At 46.6% G+C, this 22,824-nt stretch overlaps 3 non-coding genes across 3 annotated transcripts; 1 reads left to right on the top strand and 2 right to left on the bottom strand.

Annotated features, from left to right (window-relative positions):
• Window positions 1-21,870: 21,870 nt before the first annotated feature.
• On the top strand, window positions 21,871-21,943 carry Trnar-acg. The gene has a single exon. It is a non-coding gene; the product is annotated as a tRNA-Arg (tRNA).
• Window positions 21,944-22,525: 582 nt separating this feature from the next.
• On the bottom strand, window positions 22,526-22,597 carry Trnad-guc. Its single transcript has one exon. It is a non-coding gene; the product is annotated as a tRNA-Asp (tRNA).
• A 111-nt stretch (window positions 22,598-22,708) lies between these two features.
• Trnai-uau lies at window positions 22,709-22,800 on the bottom strand. Its single transcript is given in 2 exon segments — window positions 22,709-22,744; window positions 22,763-22,800. It is a non-coding gene; the product is annotated as a tRNA-Ile (tRNA).
• Window positions 22,801-22,824: the final 24 nt, after the last annotated feature.

Here is a 22,824-nt window from a genome sequence, read left to right on the forward strand (position 1 = left end):
CGACCGCAGCGGTCACGCTGTTCCAGACTGAAGCGCCTTTAACCGCACGGCCACACCGGCCGGCGTGCACCCAGGTTCGTCGTTGAGTACACCATCGCAGGTCCTCCTGTCTGTGATGCAGCGTCAAGGGTAACCGAAGCCATGCTCTCCGAGCTGATAGTCCATGCTGCTGCAAACGTCGTCGAACTGTTCGTGCAGATGGTTGGTTTCTTGCAAACGTCCCCATCTGTTGACTCAGGGATAGAGACGTGGCTGCACGATCCGTTACCGCCATGCGGATAAGATGACTGTCATCTCGACTGCTAGTGATACGAGGCCGTTGGGATCCAGCACGGCGTTCCGTATTACCCTCCTGAACCTACCGATTCCATATTCTGCTAACAGTCATTGGATCTCGGCCAACGCGAACAATGTTGGGATACGATAAACCGCAATCGCCATAGGCTACAATCCAACCTTTATCAAAGTCGAAAACGTGACGGTACGCATTTCTCCTCCTTACACGAGGCATCACAACAACGTTTCACCAGGCAACGCCGGTCAACTGCTGTTTGTTTATGAGAAATCGGTTGGAAACTTTCCTCATGTCGGCACGTTTAGGTGTCGGCACAGGCGCCAACCTTGTGTGAATGCTCTGAAAAGCTAATCATATGCATTTCACATCATCTTCTTCCTGTCGGTTAAACTTCGCGTCTGTAGCACGTCATCTTCGTGGTGCCGTAATTTTAATGACCAGTAGTGTATATAGCGGTCAGTCTTTGAAATAGAGGCTGTGGATGCTGCAAAAGAAATTGCTACCACTGCCCTCCCAGTTCCTGAAACAGGCGCTGCCTATACAACTTGTGGCGAGCAGACGGCACAGGCGCCATTGTCAGCCAGTCTGCAGGGCAAGGAGGTTCAGCTATCACAAGACACTGCACAGCCACAGGCCAAGTAAGTCCAGCAGCGAACCGAATCCAACAGCTCGGACTGTAAACATGCTGTCCCGCCTCGTAGTCAGTCACAAAACAAACCAGACGGCGAAAGCAGTAAACATCAATATTTTAAGCTGCCTCGGTCGCAGGACAACAAACAGATCGGGACGTTCGTGATAACAGGCTATCGGAAACTGAAAGTGGCCGTGGCGATATTCCGGCACTCGCATTGGAGGTGGATTTACCGGCTTTACAGCCGCGGGAACCGGCGGCGCGGCTGTCACATGCCGTCGTGAGCATGGACCGTCCCTCTCCCCCGTGTGCCGAAGTAACAGTGGGCGGGGCAGGAACAGTATCAATGGGTGGCGCAAAAGGAACAAGACTCAGCACTTCGAGGATCAAAATATTAACAGTGAAGTCAGACTGTCATGCAGGTGCGAAAATGGAATGGGAAAAGGCTGAAAATGTTCAAGGAAAACAAGCAGTCAAACGATACAGAACAGGAAAGCAAAGTCCGCTAAACGACACAAGCTTACAAAATCATGTCACTCAATGTTAATAGGATTGAGACAGATTTAAAAGTGGCTTCCTTGCGGAAATTTATTTACCAATCGAAAGCTGTGGTGTTGTTACAAGAAGTCGTGACAGATGATCTGCAAGTAGTTGGCTTTCAATTCATATGAAACGTTGCTCCCAAAACCAGTAAGGGAACCTTGATACGGGAAGGTATCCCAATCGATGGAATTGAAACGTTAGAATGCGGACGAGGTCTAGACTGCATGATTTACGGTAAAACCATTGTTGAAATACAAAAAAATGCGGAAAGAAGTTTGTTTTATACAGAAAGTCTTATTTATTTGCTTCGAAGAGAACCAAAGCTGTAAGATGGCAAGAACTATGCCCCTTACATGAAGTCATTAAAGATCACCTAACTCACGTTGAAGGAACAGTAGGGCTGAACAAAATGACTGACAAGGCACAATGCATCTTGTAGATGGTATAGTATGGACGTATTGGAATAATTAATATTGGGTGATGGTTTTAAAGTAATTCACACGACATGAAAACTTTGTGGAAACGCGTCGATTGACTGGAGGCTAGTTTACCCCAGAGAAGTACTCAGAATTGACCGTGGCCGCCGTGGGAACGGCTAAGGGAAGCGGCAATAGGCAGCTTAGGGCAGCTCAAGCTCTGAGAAAGCGGTAACGAGGCGCGGCCTCCAGCCGCCTTAAGATGAGTGACAGTGAGTGGGTGGTTGACCCCAACCCCATGCTGGTGTACTGGGAAACAGATGGAGAACTTGTACGCCTGTTGATAAATGTCCATTGCCCCGTTTTCTGTGAAACATCCGAGAAAGCCGCGCAAAGCTATGGTGGAGTGGTCAACAGAGGTCAATATATGCGTGTTCGTAACTATAGCAACTTCACGCTGAATTCACGGTCTGCAGAGTCTGAAGCAAATCAGGTGAAGAGCGACAGAATGAAATACGCTGGCCTCCGATGGGAACGTAGGACCAAGGAATTTGAAGTACTCTCCTGGGAGTCAGAATTCTGGAAAACTTGGTGTTGTGCAGATGTTAACCTAGATGGGTGGCCTGGGAGGAGCTAAATAATAGAAGTTGAGAGGAAGGGAAATTTTGTGGGAATTTGTTCACTTCCCAGAGCAGGCATTGGTCGGCGCTGGGAAGCGACGCATAATTAACGTGACTTGCGCTGCAATTGGCGTAAGTGATTTTGCTGGAGGGGAAACCGAGGCGAAGAGCGGACTTTACTCAGCTTGCCTGAGAAAGAGTGAGCATCTCTGCAGTTTAGGACGATTGAGCTTGGAGATAGAAAGTTTCGGTTCAGCTATGTACTGAGCAAGATATCTAGGAGTGAATAGACGAGCGCAGCCTTGCAGCACCACGAGGTCGGCCGACGTCCACACAACGACGCCGCTCCGACACGCTGTATTCGGTGATATTACACCCACTCCGGCCACTGATTAATTTGTTGGATCACGTCGGCAAAGTTTCCATGAGTGTTTCATGGGCCATGTGTTGTAGAATTCTTCTCGCACTTCGCATTACGCCTGGGTCAGTCGATAGGAACTACTTTTGAATTATTGCGCTTTACTCCACGCAAACGCAATTTATTACCACTGCCTGATAGGAGAGTCTTGTAATGTAATGATTGAAGGTCCGGAGTTAAAATAAATTTGCGCTAATCGACTGCATCTGTTTTCAATCAAGTAGTTGAAATCCCAAGTCACTTTCTTAATTAATTTTATGTTCAACATTTGCATCTGGTGTTCAATAGCTGAATATAACATCAATGTGCACCCCTTTTTAATTAAAAGTGATCAATTCTGAATATATTAATGTCAACACTGACACCGCAGGTCAATCAGGAGTCACAGGGCCATATTACTTTTTTGCGTTATCCGATATTGCGGCAGTTTTGCACTCTCTGTTGATCTGTTAGTCAATTAGTTGGGGTGAACACACGCCAAAACCAGCTAAGTGACGGGTGGGGTGTTACAAAGCAAATGCTGATACCAGGCGATTTTAACTGTGTTTCAAACAAAAAGGACCAGGTCCGATGTTTTAACTATTGTAAAAAATTGCATGAACTATTCAGACACGGTGCTTGGGAGTTAAAGTGTTTCACCCAAGTGGAAAAAAGATAGCTGAGTGGTTAGCGCGGCAGAACGTTATAGAAGGGTTCCAGGTTCGATTAACATCTGGGTCAGAGATTTTCTCCTCTCTGGGACTGGGTGTTGTGCTGTTTTTATTATCACGTAGCCCTCATCGACAGGCAAGTCACCGGCGTGGCGTCTACTGAAAATTCTTGTACCAGGCGACCGGTCTACTGTCGGGAGACCCTAGCCACACGACGTTTCATTTCACTTCTGTTTTGAAGCTTTTTATACTAAAATAATGACTTCTGTTTGTCTCGTTTCTCTTTTAACCGATTCCCAGACGATCAAATACAATATTAAGCATACTGAAGTAATTCGTCTTGCGTTCTTTGTATTTCACACTTCTGTAAAATGCACGCTTCAGGTTCATCTGGAAATCAATGGTATTGGCAGTTCCCAGATTATAAATAATGTAATTTCCATATTGTCCCATTAGCCAATGGACCGAGTTGTGTTTTGTTACAGGAAAATATCGAGTCTGTGGTGTGAGAAATAACGCTGCGGGACAATTTTCTATTGAAGATCTCGTAACAAAAGTCAGTTGCTGTCTTATCCAATTACAGTTCGTTATATTCCCACCACACGTGAATCTGTTTCCTAGTACGTCGATTAGTTTGCATTTGAGACCAAGTTTAGTTTCGCTAATGCCGACTGCATTTAGCTTTTTGTTGGTGCTGATGATCTCATTCACTGTTTTGTACTACGCCGATTTGACGTCCGATGGCAAACCACTCATGCTGACATGTTTCCATACGGTGTCCCAGTCGAGATGTGGGTGTTTTCTTTCTAATTTGTTTTTCTCCTAGGTTCTATGACATGCGATATCTCAGGCCGTTATTCATCCCGAACTGATTATCTCACTGTTGAAATAGCTGAGTTCCACGAAATATGTCCGAACGTGCAGCAGCCGGTGATTTATTTTATGCACATCGACCTGTCCTGCAGGCCTGACTACTTTGAATAATTTAGTTGTAATGCTATCAGTGTTTTCTCTAAAGATATTTGCTGTCCTTTTAAGAAAAAGTGCAGAGACCTTATTTTTGAGATCGACTAACACCAGACCTCCATTCGTGGGATACAGAGTCGCAGTTTTTGCATCCAGTCTGAATATTTCCCTTATCCACAGATAGTTGGCGATGGCTGACATTATCATCTTGGCAATCATTTCCGATAGTGGGAAGATCTGCGCCATATAGTAACTTTTGGAGAGAATGGAGGCGTTAATTGAAATTACCCTCTGAACCTGGTTGATGTTACGGTGATAGTTTTTCTCTTGTAGTTCCAAGAATTTGGCCCAACGTGTTCCTCAAATTGATAGTCGCCATTTTCATCAGACAAGGCGTCAGGGTTGTTCCAAGTGCTTTACATTGGGTGACCAACGTGGCACACGGTATTGTAGTGTGTTGGAAGCCCCACTGACACAACAGTACATTTTAATTAACATTCACAATTTGGAAATGTCTGTGGTATTTCTCAGAACGTCACCTACATCATCTGCATGGGCATTGACGACTGTTTGGTGACCAGATAATGTGAGGCCAGTTAGACTGGCATGCACAGTGCAGAGGAAAGGCTCTAAAGAAATGACAAATAGGAGCATTGAGCCGGGCCTTCCTTGAGGAACGCTTCACCTTATTTGGACCTTCTTCGTTCTCTGGCAGTTGTCTGATATACAGGCCTGATTCCTGTCGCGATATTCCTTAATCACACTTTCGACTCGTTCATTAAAACCTATTTTTCTCAATGTTGTACTAAGGAATCTGTCATTCACCCGATCAAATACTTTTTGGAAATCAGTGAACGCGATAGCACATTTTATTTTGGTCACAGCGGTGATGGCAATTATGCACATTTTTAAAAAAGCTTCTGCTAGGCACACAAAACTGAAATGAGCTTACTGTCTTTTTGGTCAACTGAAATTCCAGCGATTCTTTTATAATCGGAGTTCAACAGGGAAATGGGACGTAAAGTGCTGATGTTTCCTTCTGCTGTATTTTTTGGAATTAGTACTGTTGTGCTCTGTTCAAAAGCAGCAGATATTGGTTTTCCATGAAGAACCTCATTCGCCATTTGGGTAAGCTTATCACCAATCAGTGGGAAATATCAGATGTAAAATTCAACAAGCAAACCAAACGGTCCCATCGATGTTTTCAAAGGAGACTTGCAGACGGTTCTATGGGTTTCTTTGTTAGTAAACTCAACGAGAAGGTCTTTATTCTTCTCGTCCGAGACCTGTGGAACTATGGAGCCAAGTAACTCGTTGAAGGACTCGTCACAAATCGGACTTACAGAATCAGACCTTAGTAATAGTTATACGAACGATTGAAAAGTCGTGAGTGTCATGCCATTCTCTGATTGAAGTCTATCAATGAAGGTTTTTCTTCTATTTCACTGGTGCCTCAGTAGATGGTACAACGAATTATTTTCATCCTCCGAGACGGTTTTAGCCTTGTATTTTAAATTCAGGCCCTCCACCTGCTGTCTTTTAATACTAATCAATTTGGCCTTTGTTTGCTTGATATTTACCAGACGGATGATGGAAGTGTTTGCCTGCACAGATAAATTACGTAGCATGATGAAATAAATTTCAATGGAGTTCTTTAAGTCTTTCGATCGTTGTACACTATTCTGGGTGAGAACTTTTCTCAGTTTAGGCTTTGTTCTGTTGCAGCCCCAATATATTACGTGCCTATATGCAGAGCGTAGGCACATTGCCCATGCTTCTTTCGAACTTCCTTCTAATTCATCTTCCTGCATCAGTGATATGTTGCCGTAGTTAAACTGATGGGAGCCAGCATGGTGCAGTGGTCAGAGAAATACGAGTACACAGGAGCCGTCAGTGCTTTAATTAAGGATCTGTCTAGGCTCTGCGAAATGTAGAGTCGGTCAGTTCTGCTACATGATTAAGGACCGATATATGTGAAACCAAGAAATGTAGGATATTTGATGTCCCAAGCATCTTTGAGTTGTAAAATAGTGACTAAAGGTTTCAGTTAATTACAGCCATTAAAAATCGGAGTCTGAGTCTTTCTTATTTATCACACCATAAGATCCTTAGGGTTTTTGAGTAATGAAAAAATGATCCTCCCTTTTTTTTAAAAAATGTTGCTCTCTCCACTCGGTTGTTGCAGCATCAATACTAATGGAGTACAATATTTCAATTCCAAATTAAATTCTTATGTTATCAAAGCTCAGCATCTTATGTGCATAAAATTAATAATAATTGCGGATAAAGTTTAACCATTACGACTTTTCATCCCCTCTGGACTGAATGTACACACTGATTCGGTTGTGTAGAGCGTCATAAGGCCGTTTTATCCTCTCCTGAGGCAGGCGAGGTGGACAATAGTCCCTGTAAACGGTCCTTGATATGCCGTATAATGGCGCTGGGATGAGGTTTACGTCGGGACTGGTTGCATAAACGTGCTAGTGACAGATCTGGGGATTTTTCAGGCCGTTAGAGTACCTCAACATCATACAGACAGTTCACAGTCACATGCCAATACTACGGTGTTGAAAAATGGCACCCCATACACGTGGCATGACGGGCAGCATATGAGTGCATAGGACGTCCATGACGTACCATTGTGCTGTCAGTGTTTTCTTAATCACTGTCAGCCATGGCCTGAAGTTATACGCAGTGGCTCTGCATACCATGATGCCTGCATTAACTGCGCTGTGCCTCTTCAAAACGTCAGAACAATGGAACCTTTCCCCAGGTCCTCGCATACTTGTTAACAATAGTCATTAGCGGTTTTTGCAGAAATTCAACACTAAACGCCATGCAATGCCATTCATCAGCAGCACATGCTTTCCACTCATGACATCACTTCAGTCACAATCATTTGGGTTGTCGTGTTAACGGCAGCCTACCCCTGGGATGGTAATTTTCTAGTCTGGCTGCTACTGGTCTCCGATAGATGGTGCTGGATGACAGATAATGTTGCGGGGAGCCCTTTACTTTTACCCGGAGGGACATATAGATTAATAAGAGTAAAATTAAAGACTTTCATACCTGTCGCTCTCCCGGAGTCCAGCCTCTCAATATCTGTTATCGGAATCCACACCCTCATTATAATTACCGTCTCTACATTACAAGAATGAGATTCTCACTCTGCACCGGAGTGTGCGCTGATATGAAAGTTCCTGGCAGGTTAAAACTGTGTGCCGGACCGAGATTCGAACTCGGGACCTTTGGAAGGTAGGAGGCGAGGTACTGGCAGAATTGAAGCTGTGAGGACGGGTCGTGAGTCGTTCTTGGGTAGCTCAGTTGGTGGCAGTCAGCCGGCAGCGGCCGTGGCGGTCGGACGCAGGTTGTTTACGCTCTCGCCCGTGGCGGTCGCGTGCTGTTTGGTAAGTGTGCGCTTTGCTGCGTTGTTGCAGTGTGCAGTGATGCATTGCAGACGATTACAATGGATCAACTTATACGAAAAGACACGTTGAAACTGAGCTTTGACCCCAATTATGTACTACCCAAGTAATTTGAAGTCGAGCTATTTATTAGAGACGTTATGAAAATCACAATTGATGATATGGTTGGCTTTCACCTACCGATTGTCAGCAGTACGGTGTACCTAAAATTGCCGTGACCCGAAAAATGCGAGTAGATAGTTCAATCGCGTGGAGGAGTTTTAAAGCTCAAGCATTCTGACGGGGCGGCCGGAGTAATCGAGAGGTTCTAGGCGCTACAGTCTGGAACCACGAGACCGCTACAGTCGCTGGTTCAAATCCTGCCCCGGGCATGGATGTGAGTGATATCCTTAGGTTAGTTAGGTTTAAGTAGTTCTAAGTTCTAGGGGGCTGATGACCTCAGAAACCGAGTCACATAGTGCTCAAGGCCATTTGAACCATTCTGACGGCAATGTTGGTCAAGTCAGGGTTTCGCTTGCCGGTCTCGGACTGAGAACTATTCGAATATTTGAATTACCGTTTGAAATAATTGCTGATCAAATTAATGCCAAATTGAGGGAATACGGGACGGTCATCAGCAATATCGCAGAAAAGTGGTCGAATATGCACATTTTTCCGGTGTTCAACGGTGTCCGGCAGGTGAAGATTGACATGTTGAAGCACATTCCGTCCTACATCACCGTCTGTGGATACAGGGCCATAGTGACTTATGACGGACAACCGACAAACTGCGCGGGATGTGGTTCCACAGAACATATCCGTGCTCAGTGTGTACAACGGCGCGTGGCGCAAATGCCGATTGGTAAGCGTGAGCAGCGGGGCCCGACGTCTAAGTTGCCTATATCCTACGTCGCCGCCGCCAGGTCTAACGTTACCTCTGAACCACGTTTAGACGTTCCGCTGGAGGGTTTGCATGACGTGCAGGAAGAAGTCACACCGACGGAAACGAACGTCGTACAGAATATTCTTTCTTCACACACCCGGAAGACAGAGGGAAATACTCACTCGGAGCAGGGTCAACAACAGGACACCGAACGCAATCCGGCAGGCATACCAGTTCGAGAAGACAAGTCACACGTGGACCAGGAGGAAACGAAAGAGACAGCTGTCCACCAGCCCCCGCGGCCTCTCAAATCACAGAAGAAACGCCGGTTGGCACATCAAGGGGCAGAAGAAAAGGCGCCAAAATTGCGCGAAAAAGCAAACCATGTACGGCAGAAACTGACTGAAGTGACGGTACCAACATCATCGACAAACAGCCAAACGACAAAAAAATCCCGGACGGACGAATCAGACACTGATCACGGATGATTACCCTCAGAAGACCCTGCGATGTCGGTACAATGGATCAGAACCCTGTGCCTGAATGTTCCACCCTACCGCATCGTGATATGCAAGGAAAATGGTTCAAATGGCTCTGAGCACTATGGGACAACATCTTAGGTCATCAGTCCCCTAGAATTTAGAACTACTTAAACCTAACTAACCTAAGGACATCACACACATCCATGCCCGAGGCAGGATTCGAACCTGTGACCGTAGCAGTCCCGCGGTTCCGGACTGCAGCGCCGAGAACCGCACGGCCACCGCGGCCGGCATATGCAAGCAGACAAGATCGTGTGTGATTGGTCGGATGACGTTGATGATGGCAGTCGAGAAGAAGAGATGGCAACGGAGCTGCGACATATAGATGGTCCGCTGTCAGAAGCTCAAGAAGATGTGTCCCACCAGCAACACAAGGCTACCACCGGCATCACCGCAGTGACTGATGACGCAGACTCATTTTAGATGATGTTCGCCACTAACATGAAGCAGTAGGCATATTATCACCTACACCTCCGCCCTCATGACGTCTTTGCAAGCTTACCGAATTGCGACATTGAACATCAATAAGATCAGCAGCCCACTAAACTTAAAAAATCTTCACGACTTTCTCTATGCTGCTGATATTGATTTCGTCATGCTGCAGGAAGTGACCGATATCAACCTTGACCGAATCACAGGCTGCAATGCCATCGTTAATACTGGTCATAACAATGAACTGGGGACCGCGATTGTGGCTAAAGAAGGGATCGTGATGACACCTGTCGAACGCCTGGCGGATAGCAGAGGTATAGCAACAACTATCAACAATACCAGATTTATTAATCACTACGCCCCTTCTGGATCGGGGAGACGACGACAGAGAGGAGAGTTTTTTAAAGACGACATTGTGGCACTCTTTGCACCACCTACAGAACAAGTTACATTCGCTGGTGACTTTAACTGCGTAATCAGTCCCAAAGACCAGACACCAAACTTCAACCCGTCCGCCGAGCTTCGGACTCTTATGGAAGAGTTAAATTTAATCGACACATGGGAGCTTACACACGGCGTCAGGCCCGGATTCACATTCGTTACTGGCCACTCAGCTAGCCGTCTCGATAGAATCTACGCGTCATCAAATATGAAGGAACATGTTTTGCAGGCAGAGCTATGGCCGCCTGTCTTTACAGATCATGTGCCATATACAGGGTGAAAAGTATTTAACTTTGGGAGGTTGTGGGGGACATCAAGACAAATATTTTTCCCTAATGGCATTTTTTCGTGTGAGGATTATTTAAGCCGGTGGAGGCTGTATTGCGCTCGTCAGTTGTTAGAGGCCGTATTACAATCTTCAGTTGTTAGAGGGCGTATTACGCTCTTCAGTTGTAGGCAACTGCTGTCCACCAGTGTAGTAGTGCACTGTCTCTGTTTACTAATGGAGCGATACATCTGGAGTGAGTACACTGATATGGTTGGTGCGTACTACGTAGCGCATCACAACGGACGAGCTGCACAGCGGGTTTATCAACAACAATATCCCAATCGCCGTATCCCGCATCACACGACCTTTACTGCTGTGTACCAACGTCTGCGTGAGACCGGGTCATTTAGCAGATTACCTGGACAGGAACGCCGTCGCACGGTAAGAACGCTGCAAGTTGGGGAAGCTGTCTTGCAGCATGCAGAGCGGGATCCTTCAATCAGTGCAGTTCTTCGTTAATGTGTGGGTCGGTGTTGTAGGGGACTGTTTAATTGGGCCGTATCTGCTACCTAGGCCATTAAATGGCACGCACTATTAAAATTTTCTCGCCAGAGCATTGCCAGAATTGCTGGAAGACGTCCCGCTCGCTACAATACAACGCATGTGGTTCCAACATGACGAGGCGCCTGCACATTTCTGTCGTCGTGTGCGTCGATTCCTTCATCGACGGTTCCCAGAAACGTGGGTTGGCAGAGGTGGTCCTGTACCATGGCCTGCTCGATCCCCAGATATGTCCCCTTAGGATTTTTTGTGCGTGGCTAGATGTTTACGCAACTCCTGTTGCATCAGAAGAGGATCTGGTTGGCCGGATAGTAGCAGCAGCAGGAACAATTCAGGATACTCCTGGGGTTTTTGCCCGTGACAGACAGAACATGATCCGACGGTGTAACCTTTGTTTACGTGTCAATCAAGGCATTTTTGAAAACCTAATGTAACTGAAATTGGGTTGTGTTAATGTGTTGTCTCTTGGTCATCAAAAATGGAAAACTGTTTGTTGGTTTAATTAATTTGCGACCAGAGAAATCTTCCTCCTCTGGTTTAAAGACTCCTCATAGGAAAAAATGACATTAGGGAAAAATAATTGTTTTCATGTCCCCTACAACAACCCAGAGTTTGTCGGTTAAATACTTTTCACCCTGTATATGTACCATAAATTTAGCCAAACGAGGGACGTACACGGCAAGGGGACCCTGGAAACTAAACGTAGCGCATTTGACAGACTCGGGTTGTCATACAGTCTTCCGAAACACGTGGGCAGAATGTAAAAGAAAGTCCGCAGCTCGTGGTCGTGCGGTAGCGTTCTCGCTTCCCACGCCCGGGTTCCCGTGTTCGATTCCCGGCGGGGTCAGGGATTTTCTCTGCCTCATGATGACTGGGTGTTGTGTGATGTCCTTAGGTTAGTTAGCTTTAAGTAGTTCTAAGTTCTAGGGGACTGATGACCTCCGATGTTACGTCCCATAGTGCTCAGAGCCATTTGAACCATTTTTTTGTGAAAGAAAGTTCTCCCACGTACGATTCTGCCATTACGTCGTGGGTAAAATGTGCGAAACCCGCCTTACCAAAGCGATGAAGAATTATTCCATAGATAGATGTGCCTGGCAGAAGCAAACCGTGGAATTTTACTTTCAGTGCTTGAGAGATTTATATCGAGAAGATGCAACAGTAATAGCAAATCGTATGCATATTAAAAGAATACAGGTAAGGGGACCCTGGAAGCTAAACGTAGCGCATTTGACAGACTCGGAGTGTCATACAGTCTTCCGAAACACGTGGGCAGAATGTGAAAGAAAGTTTTCCCACGTACGATTCTGCCATTACGTCGTGGGTAAAATGTGCGAAACCCGCCTTAACAAAGCGATGAAGAATTATTCCATAGATAGATATGCCTGGCAGAAGCAAACCGTGGAATTTTACTTACACTGTTTGAGAGATTTATATCGAGAAGATGCAACAGTAATAGCAAATCGTATGCATATAAAAAAAATATCAATGTACCGGGTGATCAAAAAGTCATTATAAATTTGAAAACTGAATAAATCACGGAATAATGTAGATAGGGAGGTACAAATTGGCACACATACTTGGAATGACATGGGGTTTTATTAGAACAAAAAAAAAAGTTCAAAAAATGTCCGACAGATGGCGCTTCATCTGATCAGAATAGCAATAATTAGTATAACAAAATGGCTCTGAGCACTACGGGACTTAACATCTGAGGTCATCAGTCCCCTAGAACTTAGAATTACTTAAACCTAACTAACCTAAGGACATCACACACATCCATGCCCGAGACATGCAAGAGACAACGCAGACTGAAGCGCCTAGAACCACTCGGCCACACCGGCCGGCAATTAGTATAACAAAGAGTACAACAAAGTAAAAAAAAACAGAGATGATGTTCTGTACAGGAAATGCTCAATATGTCCACCATCATTCCTCAACAATAACTGTAGTCGAGGAATAATGTTGTGAACAGCACTGTAAAGCATGTCCGGAGTTATGGTGAGGCATTGGCGTCGGATGTTGTCCCTAGAGATGTCGGTCGATCACGATACGCTTGCGACTTCAGCTAACCCCAAAGCCAATAATCGCACGGACTGAGGTCTGGGGACCTGAGAGGTCAAGCATGACGAAAGTGGCGGCTGAGCACACGATCATCACCAAACGACCCGCGCGAGAAATCTTTCGCGTGTCTAGCAATGTGGGGTGGAGCGCCATCCTGTATGAACATCGTGCGTTCCAGCAGGTGTTTATCAGCCAGGCTTGGGATGATGCGATTCTGTAACATATCGGTGTACCTCTCACCCGTCACGGTAGCAGTTACAAAACCAGAATCACGCATTTCCTCGAAGAAAAAAAGCCCGATAACGGTAGATGTGGTAAATACAACCCATACCGTGACTTTCTCGTCGAGCAATGGAGCTTCCACGACAGTTCTAGGATTTTCGGTAGCCCAAATTCTGCAGTTGTGGGCGCTGACAGACCCTCGGAGCGTGAAATGAGCTTCGTCGGTCCACAACACGTTACTCAACCAATCGTCATCTTCCGCCATCTATTGAAACGCCCAAACCGCAAATGCCCTCCGCTTCACTAAATCGCCAGGTAACAGTTCGTGATGCCGATGGATTTTGTACGGATAGCATCGGAGGGTACGCCGAAGTGCCAACCAAACAGTAGTGTATGAAATGACGGTGCGACTTGCGACTGCACGAGCGCTGACTTCCCCGCTACAGTCTCCATTTCTTCCTGAACTGTCTCAGCAGCATTACGCCTTGTGCTCGGTCGGCCACTACGGGGTCTATCGTCTAAACAACCCGTGGCTTCGAACTTCCCGCCACAGTTGCATTTGTCAACGGACCTTTACCCGTTCGAATCCCCTTCCTATGGCGATAGGATCTTAACGCTGAACTAGCACATTTCCCATTCTGATAATACAGCTTCACTAAAAGCGCCTTTTCAGGTAACGTCAACATGCTGCGACTGCTGGTGCATCTGATTCTCTCTCTCATTACAGCTCCTTTTATACACGATTGTCATGCGCAGTCAATGACGTTTTGCTGTCCAGCGCAATCTGTCGGACATTTTGTGAACTTTGTTTTTTTTTTTTTTGTTCTAATAAAACCCCTTGTCATTCCAAGCATATGTGTCAATTTGTACCTCTCTATCTACATTATTCCGCGGTTTCAAATTTATTCTGACTTTTTGATCACCCGGTATCATGTTATTCGCGAACAGAAAAGGGGACACAGAAAGATATTGACAGAACTGAACACTGCAGATGGTCGACTTTTAAACCAACAGCGCGACATACGAGACGAGCCGTATAAACATTTCACAGCACTGTTAACGGAAAACCCAGTGGATATAGCGGCGCAGCAAGCCCTTACGGCACGCTGTTTTGCGACATTGAGCACGGAAGCGGCGGACGGCATCGCTGCTATTATGACTGAAGATCAAGTAGCAGACGCCATTCGAGGGAGCCCAATGAATAAATCGCCTGGCCCCGATGGATTACCGGCTGAGTTTTATCAAACCTTTCGTCACCATTTAGTTTCAAAGATGGCCTTGGTCTGTAATGACATCCTCAATGCTGGGAATGATATCTTAAGAGAATACTGTGAAGGCATGGTGGTATTGGTACCCAAAACCCCAGGGGGCAAGACAGTCGACAATCTTCGGCCGATTACATTACTTAACACTGATTATAAGATTTTCGCGCGTGTCATGATGCAGCGATTCTGTGCGGTAATCAGTACTGTCACGGGGGCCTACCAAACGAGCGTTGGGAAGACTATAAACGTACAGCAGGCGTTAAGCGAATATAGAGGTATCATAGCTACAGCCGCCGCTTGCGACATTCGATGCGCTTTAGTCTCGCTAGATTTTGAGAAAGCATTCGATAAAGTCAATCACTCATATCTTCTGCGCACGATGGCAGCAATGAATTTTCCGCGGTAAGTTATTGACACTGTTACACTCCTGCTGAGCAACGTTACATCCAAGATCTCTCTCAACGCACAACTAAGTAAACCAATTAACATCACTAGTTCGGTACGACAAGGTTGCCCCATGTCAATGGCTTTCTTTGCCGTTGCTCTTGAACGCTTGCTGTTCTCCCTGACGCAAGATCTTCCGGGATTACGCATACATGACCAGAAGAACGTATGCCAGGCATTTGCGGATGACGTTAGTTTCGTGGTGACGAAAGCTGAAGACTTAGAACGCGCGTTTCAGCTGATAACCACTTATAAAGCCGCATCAGGAGCGAAAGCAAGCTGGCCGGAGTGGCCGTGCGGTTCTAGGCGCTACATTCTGGATCCGAGCGACCGCTACGGTCACAGGTTCGAATCCTGCCTCGGGCATCGATGTGTGTGATGGCCTTAGGTTAGTTAGGTTTAATTAGTTCTAAGTTCTAGGCGACTGATGACCTCAGAAGTTAAGTCGCATAGTGCTCAGAGCCATTTGAACCATTTGAGAGAAAGTAAACTGTAAAAAATCTGGTATTATGGAACTTCGTAGGGGACTAGAACTTGGCAATAGCCGATCACTAAAATGAATGACAACATTGAAATATCTCGGCATTGAATACACGAGCAACGTCCGCTGCACGGCTGCTCTTAACTATAGAAAATTATTAGTACAAATTCGAGCCGACATACGACAACATCATTTGCGAAAGCTCAACGCCATACAAAGAGTGCTTTTAGTCAATACATCGTTTCCAAAGTGAATTATGTCGCGCAAATTCTACCAATACCAAAGGTCATAGCACAACGGATGCTTGCAGCGCTCGGATACTTTTGTCAGTAGGGGACAAATTTTCAAAGTCCCATTTGAAACCTAGACGCTACCCTTGGGAAAGGGCGGCCTAAATCTGCCTGACGTTTACCACAAAGCAAAACCATTATATATCAGGAACATGTATAAACAATGGCAACGATCACCAAATACCTTAACGGCCCACCTTCTCAATGAAGTTGCACCGGCTAGCCATAACCTTCCTGGAAACGTAAGTCACATCCCGACCGCACTTTGCCACTTTAGAAACTTTTTCCTAGAATACAGTTATATTCAAAGCAACATACCTAAGAATGATCGCTACAGGGTCAAAGATCTTTACAACTGTCTGACGGACAGTAAACCGCGAAACAGAATAGAAGTATCAAGACTGCAACTGGGCGAAGATCTGGGAAAACATTCATAACGCACACTTACCACCACAGGTGAGGTCTACATGGTACATGGCGGTCAATAGGATCATACCGACAAATTCAAAGCTACACATGATTCACTTGGAAGACTCTCCGAATTGCATTCACTGTACTTTACTACATACCATCGATCAGCGCTTTCTATGCGACAATGTGAAGGACATCTGGATTCTCTTTACACGGAAGCCTGCAAGTATGCTGCGTACTGCACCTAGCATGATTACTCCCGATACCGTTCCATACCCCAACATAAATCGACAAGCACTCAGTTGGCTCAAGGTCAGACGGTGTCCTATATATTATCGGCGCCAGTAAAAATAAAGAAGACTATTGGCTATACTTCATAAATCAACGCCAGAAACTTCAACAAATAGACAAATATAGAGAAAAGTATGCTTCCTTTTTACTCCGAACGTTAACGTAGCGAGATATTGTATTTATTCACTTACTATTTCTTTAGGAAGGAGTTCATTTGCAACGAAGACAGGTCTATGTTATGTTTGATTTTCCCATGTAAGAGGAATAAACGATTTGTTCATTCTCGCTGCAGAAGGACCCAGCATCCACAAATTGATTAAAACACTTTCAGTCTTCCCTGAAAAGTGATGTGCTTCTCCCCTTACCGCAGAAGATATCATTTGCTTAATTTCCACAAAATATGTAGTGGCTTCCCAGAATAACCAAACGGTTAGTGAAGAGAATCCATCTGTTACACGACTAAATTTTAATTTCCACAGAGAATTTTTAAACGCGAAGAAGCCGAGCCGATGAAGGTAATTTAGGCGAGCGCGAGGACGGGCCAGAAGGGGTGGATGGGAAAGGAAAAAAGAAAAAGTGGAAGCGTGCTGGGCCCATAACCCAGAGGTCCGTGGATCGAAACCACGCTCTGCTAAAATTATTCTTTTTTTTGGGTGCTTCGAGCTCCATCATTAATCTTGGGGTGCGCTGATTCAGCGTCGACAGCAAACCCTGTGAGTTGTGAAACGACGACGTCGTGTGCAGAATACGAGAAACACTTCCTAAGACGCAGACTTTCTTACGATTTTTTGGCAATTACATTCCTTGATCACAACGGTAATGATTTTTCGGGCCACACGTGCAACTTTCGCGATATAAAAATCGCATCTCCCCGGCGAGGAATCGAACCCCGGTTCGACCGCCAGTTGTTTTCGCGAATAGCGCCGTGCATGGTATCGGCGATCCGCCGCCAATTTTTGGCACACATTTTCAGTGGGCATCGATCGACAATCATACCTAAGATTTTGTGGTATTCCGCAGTTTGTGCACACGGGACAGTTACGTTCTCCAGTCCACGGATGTTGACGAATCTGGATTTATCGGTGTTAATTTGTGCTCCAGAGGCACGGCAGTAGTCATCAATTGCGGATTTAAGGATGTGTATATCTTCTTCGGCCCGTATTAAAACCCCGAAATCATCGGCGTAAGCGCGAACCACAAAATAAGTATCGGCCGTGGTCAGGCCGGTCAGTTTATCGTCGATGGAGCGTAGTAATGGTTCGAGCGCCAGCACGAACAAGAGCATGGAGAGGGGGCTCCCCTGCGGCACCCCTCTTTGAATCTCGATAGGCTGCGTGTGCTGTCCATTGACGATAACCTTCGTTGTGATACCAGTTATCAAGTGTCGTATGACGGCAATAACGCTGGCATTTAGTCCACAATGCTGCAGGAACCGTATGAGATAATCATGACTCACACGATCGAACGCTTTACAAAGTCGAATAAGAGTGCACAGTTCACGTTAGTCACCGATGCTATTGAAATTATGTCTCTATATTCCGAGATGGGTGTCATAATAGACCGACCAGGGAAACAGGATTGATGATTTTGGACCACCTTTTTCACCACCTCCGTTAGTCTGCTATTTAGTGCTCTGGCAAAAGTTTTATAATCGAAATTCAGTAAAGTTATCGGACGATAATGATCAAGATTTTTCCGGTGTTGACGTTTGGGAACCAAGGCAATTCTGCCTTCCTTGAGGCCTGCCGGCAAGTGAGTCCCGCTCATCACCTCGTTGAGGACTGTTGTAAAGGCTTGTCCAATGAGAGGCCAGAAGCGCACATAGAATTCTTTCGGCAGCCCATCAGGGCCGGGGGATTTGTATGACGGGGAACCAGTGATCAGGTCCAGGACGTCATCCGCATCAAAATCTTGCAATATCGCGCAGTTATCGGCGTGCGTGACTTCTGAAGGTGGAGTACAGAAGGGCTCAGTGTCAGCATTCCCACGGGTAGCACATTGCGAGTACAGTTGAGTAAAATATTCGTGAACGGCGCGAAGGATATCCCTCTGATGAGTGAGGAGGACCCCATAATCGGTCTCAAGTTCCTCAATAAACTTTCTCTGGCGGTTCGCACGGTGCTTTATAAGGTGGTACAGGGACGTGACTTCGTCTTCTTTGAGCGATTTGGTTTTAGCTTTGGTCCGCAGCCCCGCCAGTTGTGTACGCTTGATGGCTAGTAGTTTGGCTTTGATTTTCTTGATCCCTTCCAAGTTCGTATTCGTTACGGTTGCTTGTGTATACAACTCCCGCAATACCGTCTGGTAAAAATCGATGGTCCGTTTGGTATCCTGGGCTCGTTGCCAGCCACAATTTTTCAGAGTTTGTCTCATCCTCCGTTTGACTACCTCATTCCACCAGGCGATATTGGTAGCGTACTTACAACGGCGCTTGAGACAGTCCGTCCACGTCGCATGAATAACATCTTGTATGTAATTATCCGTCAGGAGAGAACCATTGAAGCTCCATTGATTCCGGAATCGGTGAGTCCGTTGTCTGTCTAAACTGATCGTTACGGAAAGGGCACAATGGTCTGAAAAGCTAGCTGGAATGACATCCGTGTCGAGAACACGATGGCAGATATTCGCCGTGACGTACATCCGATCAAGGCGGCTGCATGCCGTCGAAGCAAAGTACGTAAATTTAACCTTAGTGGGGTTCCTTAGTTCCCATGCATCCTGCATTCGCAGATGACGTACCAGATCATGCAGTTCCCGACAGTAATTGAAGTTCGGAGACTGATCTTTTCGATTGAGGACACAATTGAAGTCGCCACTAAGTATTAATTGTGATGGGTTCCGTCGCAACAAATAGATGATGTCTTCTTTGAAAAATTTGGCTCTGTCGGATTTCTGAGTTGAACCAGGCGGAGCGTAGATGTTCACTATGGTGACGTCAAAAATCCGACAAGCAATACCTCTACCACACTCGAGTATTTCAATACTTCGAACAGGGATGCCCTCGTGTAATAAAATGGCTGTGCCTGTGCTCGTGTCTTTCGTTACATTAGCTATCGTATGAAAACCAGGGACGGTGAGACTTAATATAGACACTTCCTGTAGGAGTACAACATCGGCTTCAGAGTCGTAGATAAACTGTCGCAACAACGCTGTTTTCAGAGCTGACGTGATCTTGTTAATATTAAGAGACAGAAATTTATATGCCTGGGTCGTGCCCATCGGAGGAGGAAGAAAGCTGCATTGCATTAACGGCCCAGTCCATCGCACTGTCAGACTGCGAAGTTACATTGCCAGGTTCGCGTCCAGATTCCTCGGCTCCTTTATTCGGAGTCTTCCTTCGGGCTGCGGAGACATTTGGTTTGGGTTTAGTTTTCCGTCGTCCACCAGCCGGGAGTTCCATGACAGAAGGTGGGGTGGGCGGATCATGACTGAAATCGGTAGTCGGAGTGCCGGCTTCCTCCATTGTAGCTAACTCGTGCGAAATCGCGGCGGCGGAAGGCAAGGTGTGTGTGTTTGTACCTACACGGTCTGTTGGTAAATAGTCTTCCGGCTTCTCAGGGTGGTTGTGTTCATTGAGGGGCAGGTTGGTGTTTACAACGGTCTCCAGACCAACTTCCTCGTCGTGTGGCTGTAGAGCCGACATCGGACGGTCGTCCTCTTGTTGTGCATCCAAGTCGAGTTGTGGCGGGCCGGCCGGCGGCGTCACAACAGTCAGCTGTAAACACTGCTTGGCACTGTTGTTGACCGACGCCGCCGTGGAAGCAGCGGCGTCGGAGCCCTCATCTATGTTGTCTACGGCAAGGGTTTCCTGCGAGGGAGGGATCGCGTCCGTGACAGAGTTCTGGTCGTTGGCCGACAACTCTTCATCAGTTCCACTATCATCACAGGTACGGCGTCGTTTGTTACCGACCGATAACGTTGTGCTGACAGCAAGTGGAAGCTTCTCGCTCTTTTGCGCTAAAGGCGGGAAGGACTTGCTGCTAAGATCGGGTTCAACGGCCTCTGACGTACTGGGTTGCAAAGTTGTCTCCCCCAAATTCTGATGTTGGGTCATAATATCAGCTAGTGAAAACCTATGGCGTTTTTGGAAGGTGTTTTTAAGCATGAAAACACGCCGAGGACAATCACTGCGTAAATGTCCGCTCTCGTTACAAATATAACAAGTTTCTACTTACCCACTATAAACGACATGTGCTTTATAGCCACAGACCACGATATTCGAGGGAATATTAACTTTCATGCGCATATCAACAGAACGAACCCCACTGTAGCATTGCAATTTGTGTTGGCTAGACCATTTTTCCATTCTGATTTGCCGCATATCACCGTACTTAGCAAGAACATCTTTCAACAGGTAATTTTCAACTTCTGGTGGCAAATTGAATACCAGAACCTGTTTATATTCTACATCGGCATTGGTGATTATCACGGTACTCACCGACTGGTCTCGATGATGGAATTCCGCCTTTCCTCCAGTTTTCTGCAAGATTTTTTCCAGTTGTAACGCAGTGAGAAACTTGACAAAGAAACAGTAATCCGCCATATCATAGTGCACTGTGTGAACCTGGTCTGAAGTTATCCCAATTATATCCACAATTCACTCATGAATTTCCAGGGACTTTGGTTGCACACGAAACGATGCCTTTGTCAAACTCAAAACATAATGTATTCTGCCGGGGAACCGATTTAGCCATAACTGTAGCGATAAGCGACGGAACCGCTAGTAAGAGAAACAAGACGACGAGGAAAGACAAAAACTCGAAGTAACACGAGAAAACGCACAATCACAGCCACAAGAAGCGACGTAAACACGGCTTGCGGCGCTACGACGGCACGGAAGCTGAGGCACGTCCTATCGCTGTCGCGTCTGAAGCGGAACTGTCACTGGGGCTACAGCAGGGTGCTTTCAGTTAGCGGTATTCGCTTTGCTGCCAACCTGTTGTGGCTACAGACCCATCATACGACCGTCACCTGCGGCCATACTGCGACTTTAGCACCTGTCTACGGATGCTTCATACGATTCTTGTTTCATATGCTACACTTACAAGCATATCAGCCGCTTGTCATCACCGAAAAATTGCAGAAAACGCGCGCCTTGCCGTCTGCTACCTGTCCAACGGCGAGGGCAGATGTGTGGCAAGCTCTAAGCTATGCAGGCGCACCATGGCCGAGCAGCTAGAGGAGAGATGCCTTCCTTGGCAGCTCCCTGCAGAGTGCGGAAGACCGGAGTGGCCGCGCCGCCGTTGTCAGTGGACGACACGCAGTTGGCGAGCCACCGAGAACACGTTGCTCCGCGATGTGTACCCGCCTCTTACTACGAAACGCGAACAGTGGCCCTGTGGCGCAACGGATAACGCGTCTGACTACGGATCAGAAGATTCCAGGTTCGAATCCTGGCAGGGTCGGCATTTTGTTAGTTGCGGGCGCGTAGCTAGGCAGTGCATTCGAATGTTTCCGCCTGCGTGCAGTGCAATGTCAATCCTGAGCATCTCGCAGCTGCATCTCGAGACGATCGTGGTAAATATCGCTTCGTGCAAGCGTCAGCGTAGCGTCAGTCGAGCAAAGTCGAGACAAGTCAAGCTGAGAGATGTCACACAGTTAATTAATCGGTACGCGACGCAGACAACGCTTTTCCAAGTGTCCCATGTCACGCACCGAAGAGGGCGAACGCCTGCACGCAGCAGAGTGGCGCAGTGGAAGCGTGCTGGGCCCATAACCCAGAGGTCCGTGGATCGAAACCACGCTCTGCTAAAATTATTCTTTTTCTTGGGTGCTTCGAGCTCGTTCACTAAGCCTCGGGTGCGATGATTCAGCGTCAACAGCAAACCCTGTAAGTTGTGAAACGACGACGACGTGGTGTGAAGAATACGAGAAACACTTCCTAAGACGCAGACTTTCTTACGATTCTGCAGCAACTACATTTCTCGATCACAACGTTAATGTCCTTTCGGGCCACACGTGCAACTTTTGCGATATAAAAATCGCACCTCCCCGGCGGGGAATCGAACCCCGGTCTCCCGCGTGACAGGCGGGGATACTAACCACTATACTACCGAGGAATGCGCGATGCTTACCTACAATGCACGCTCACTTATGGTTCTCAAGTAGGTGATACATCTCAAATCTAGCGTCCCGATGCTTTCAGAGTCAGCTGCTACGAAATAAAAGTATGCCCCAGGTGAGGCTCGAACTCACAACCCCGGCATTGCTCACGGCTACTGCCTTATAAGTACCGTGCGCTAACCAATTGCGCCACTGGGGCTACGTCAGGATGCCTTCAGTTAGC

This window comes from Schistocerca americana, chromosome 8 (genome assembly GCF_021461395.2).
Source record: "Schistocerca americana isolate TAMUIC-IGC-003095 chromosome 8, iqSchAmer2.1, whole genome shotgun sequence".
In the NCBI taxonomy this organism is placed as follows: domain Eukaryota; kingdom Metazoa; phylum Arthropoda; class Insecta; order Orthoptera; family Acrididae; genus Schistocerca; species Schistocerca americana.